General features: G+C 38.1%; 1 non-coding gene across 1 annotated transcript; it reads right to left on the reverse strand.

The window, feature by feature from the left end:
* Positions 1-3,630: 3,630 nt before the first annotated feature.
* On the reverse strand, positions 3,631-3,701 carry TRNAG-CCC (transfer RNA glycine (anticodon CCC)). Its single transcript has one exon. It is a non-coding gene; the product is annotated as a tRNA-Gly (tRNA).
* Positions 3,702-4,258: the final 557 nt, after the last annotated feature.

The raw sequence follows: 4,258 nt of genomic DNA on the forward strand, positions 1-4,258 counted from the left end.
TCCTTAAGTGAACGCTGTGGGAAACAGCATCAAATGCCTTACTAAAGTCAAAGTAGACAACATCCACAGCCTTTCCCTCATCCAGCAAGTGTCACCTTGTCATACAAGTACATCAGGTTTGTTAAACAAGACTTGCTCTTCATAAACCCATGCTGACTGAGCCTGATCACCTGATTGTCCTGCATGTGCTGCATAGTAGAAATGGGAATAATCTTTCTTCAATCAAAAGGATAATCAAAACATGGAAGTAAAAATTCTTATTTCTGCCACAACTCTTCAGAGCAAATAAAGCAATGAGCAAGCCTTTACTTTTTGTTTGACTGATGTAGCTGGCTCCAACTTTTAGGTGGCATGATGAAGATACATTCGAAAAAAAGTCTTTGAAAGGGTAACTCAGGTGCTTAAGCTCAAGCATTATTATTTTGGAAGGTTCTTCCAGCTCATAACAGTATAGAAGACAAGTGTCAGCTTGTCTACTACACCTAAACCAGGAGTCCTAAATCAAATCTAGAACATCCCACCAATATAAACTCTTGGTATTGTAAAAATAAGTGATAATGACATTTTAGAAGCAAGTGTATTTTTCTGATAACAATACTACAAACACCCATCTTTCTCAGCTGTGAGATACTACCTTGTAAAGGTCCAATGCTCATTTTGACTAATGCAGGTAAACAGAGCTCGATTGGAAATTCTAAGACCTCTTAGGATGTCCTATATTTCTTTGTTGCTTGTATCACTCTTCTCTATTTGTTTGATTTATAGGACCTGAGGAAGATAGACTAAATATTGAAATCACACTATAAAAAAAAAAAGCATAAAAGTGAAAACTGGAGGGGAGAAAGAAGGATGGATGCAGAGGACAATGTACTTGGTTACTTACAGCAAGAACAAAAAGACCTGACCTGTCTGCCCTTGTGCTGTCTTTCCTGAATAACTCAAAGCAATAAAGCATAACAGCCAAAATATTGTATTTACTGTTTGAAGTGGCTAAAAAGAAAATCTTGACACAATCAGTATAAGTGATCTATTAAGCTGAGAATGGTCTTTCAAAGTCATTGTGTTCTTTAAGATAAAGCGCTCCTCTATGTTATCTCTCTATTATCAATTAAGTTTATTTGACAGTATTTTCTAAGGAGATACATATCAGATATGGCTTAAATTCATAAATGTATCACTTATTATAATTAAAAAAGCTAGGTTTTTTAGTTATGACATCACTTGGGAACCTGATGATTTTCACTGGCATTATTTTGCTTCACCCAATAGACCTTTGCAAGAGTTATTTTCCACTTTTCTTAGGTGAGTGTAAAATGACCTTAAAAACATATATAGATCCAATACAGGAGTACTTCTTATTTCACAGTGGTAACATAGCACTAGAACTCTAATAACTGTATTCCTCTGTAATAGATTATGGCGTATGTTAAATGAAGTGTGAAAAAAATGTTGCAGGTTATATAATTAGAATATAATTGCTTCAGTGCACACCTGTCTAAAAATGTATTTGCCTTTAGTGAAGTGCTTGAATTTATCTAGTCTAATAATCTGCTCTTTCCTTGTAATTGGATATCCTGCAGCTTCAGCCTCAGTACATTTTGTATCAAACTTTCCGACGTGCCTGATGGAAGCCTATATCTACTAGTTTAGATGAGACATTGTTTTTACTGGGCACTGAAAATAACCACTAGTTTGCTTTGATATGAGTGTTTGTGAAACATGGGATAAGGACCTTCTCAGGTAGAAGGGTTCAAATGAGCTCTGAAGGATATGAGAACACTTCTGTATTAAAGAACAAAGAAACAAAATATTTTGAAGCAATACAGTTAGGAGCATTTTGAAAAACCAAACATCAGACAAAACAATAAAGGACTGAGTGTTGCTGTAAAACACAATAGCAAAGCAGATGAGATAACATTTCATACTTACAACTAAAACTGGAAGTGTATATCTCTCCAATTAAATAGTTGTGAGGGTTTTGGACCATATACCACTTGCCAGCATTGATTCCAATTAAACTCAGAGGTTGTCATTGTAAAGAATGGTGAGTAATCAATGAGCAATTAAGAGAAGAAGACCTCGAAAGTTACTTATTGTTTTAAATCTGGTATTGAGATGCTGCAGGCAGATTGCCATTAAACCACTTACACCAGTTATAACATCTTGCAGGCAACATAATTTGTTGCTCTTTTAGCCTGGAGGGTAGTACAAATGGCTTTAGGTCTTAAATTCCTTCTTAACTCCTCAAATTTCAAATACTATCTGCCTGTAAATCCTGGTCTGGAGTTGGTTTGTCCTCTGTAACCATCTACTACAAGTCCCGTCTTTAATACTAAGAGCTTAGAAAACCTAAGTCCTTAAGGATCAAGTAAGCTTAAAGGCAGAAAAGCTGTCAATACAGGCAGTACCAAAGGTGAATTTGAGGACAACAGGAGCAGAATGTTTGAATAAGTTAATTTGCCCTTAGGTACTGTGACTACCTTTTATTCTAGGGCTGAGGAAGTGAAATACAGATCAAATGAACTTTCAGCAAGTGCCATGCATGGGGATGTTATTTGCATGAGAATTTAAGGTTTTATTGTCAAACACAATATCTTTTTGAAAGGTTTCTTGTCACTTCAAAGAGTCTTTGTCATGCTGCCTGTATGCAATTTTGTTAATTAATGTATTCTCTCTTTATTTTTATTGCTCTGCTAACACCTAATTAATCTTGTGCCTGATTTTTTGCTTGTTGCTGGAATGTGTACCTTCTGGGCCAAGAGCTGTTGTTTCCTCTTGAATGTGTAAATGTTCCCTCAGGCAAACTACACACATAGCATATAAGCAAAATAGAAATCTATATATTTATCAACATAGATTGGATTTAGCACCTTGCTAATTTAGGAAGTGAAGCTCCAAAGTATTGTTGCATGACTGCTGAGTAAATGATGACTGGAAAATGACTGTGCTACCTGTATGCCTGGATGTTTGTATCTTTTCTATTTTTTTCAGTTGTATATTGTTTTCCATGTTGCAGCACCATGTAGAGTTTAAAATTAAGTTCCTGTCTTTAACATATCTGCCCTAATTGTTACTCAAAATCTTCTTGTAGACAAAAAAATGGGGACATACCTTATACGTGAAGTAAAGAATTTATTGCTCAATACCTTCGAATCCTAACAAACCTGAATACTAAACCAAACCAAAGTTACTATGATTAATCCATACCAAATCAATACCAAATACATCTCATTAGTAATATGGCAAAAATCGTTATACCAACACTTCCCCTTTTTTCCTGGTATTATGGTCATCCTTTTGCTGTACCACTGGTGCTGAAGGAGTAGGAGGGGAGTTGCACTGAGTTGTCAGGATCCTGAATTCTTGTCAGGGAGGAGTGTGAATCTGGTGATGAAATGTCTAGAAGAGTAGTTCTTTGTAGGTTTTTTTCCCCCCTCTTTTTTAGGTTTTTTTTTCTCCTGTTGTATTTCTAATGTCTGCCTGGGCTATTTTAATGTATTCTAACATAGAATCATAGAGGTTGGAAGGGATTTCAGGGATCATCTACTCCAACTCCCCAAAACCTGACGTTCACACCCCAGATTTTGGAGCAACTCAGTGTGTTTTCACCATTAGACAGCTGTGCAAGGTTGCACCAGCCGGGAATTGAACCCGGGTCGCAAGAATGGGAATCTTGCATGATACCACTACACCACTGGTGCACATAGAATGGTAGGGTTGGAAGGGATCTTTAGATAACAGCTGGTCTAACTCCCCTGCAGAAACAGGTTCACCTAGATCAGGTTGCATAGGAACATGTCCAGGCAGGTCTTGACCTCCAAGGAAGGAGACTCCACACCCTCCCTGGGTAGCCTGGGCCAGGGCTCCCTCATCTCACAGTGACATAGTTTTTTCCTATATTTAAATTGAATTGTTTGTGTTCCAGCATCACCCCTTGTCCTGTTGTTAGCTTCTATAGAAAAAAAATGCTGTCCCAACCTCCTGACACCCACCCTTTAGATATTTATAAATGTTAATAAGATCCCCCTTCAGGCTCCTCTTTTCTAGACTGAACAGCACCAATTCCCGCAGCCTTTCCTCATATGAAAGATGCTCCAGTGCCCTGATCATCTTGGTGGCCCTGTGCTGGACTCTCTCCAGCACTTCCCTGTCCCTGTTGAGCTGAGGAGCCCAGAACTGGATGCAGGACACCAGATGAGGCCTCACCAGGGCAGAGGAGAGTGGGAGCAGAACCTCCCTTGACCTGCTGCCCACACTG

This window comes from Colius striatus, chromosome 2 (genome assembly GCF_028858725.1).
Source record: "Colius striatus isolate bColStr4 chromosome 2, bColStr4.1.hap1, whole genome shotgun sequence".
NCBI lineage: Eukaryota > Metazoa > Chordata > Aves > Coliiformes > Coliidae > Colius > Colius striatus.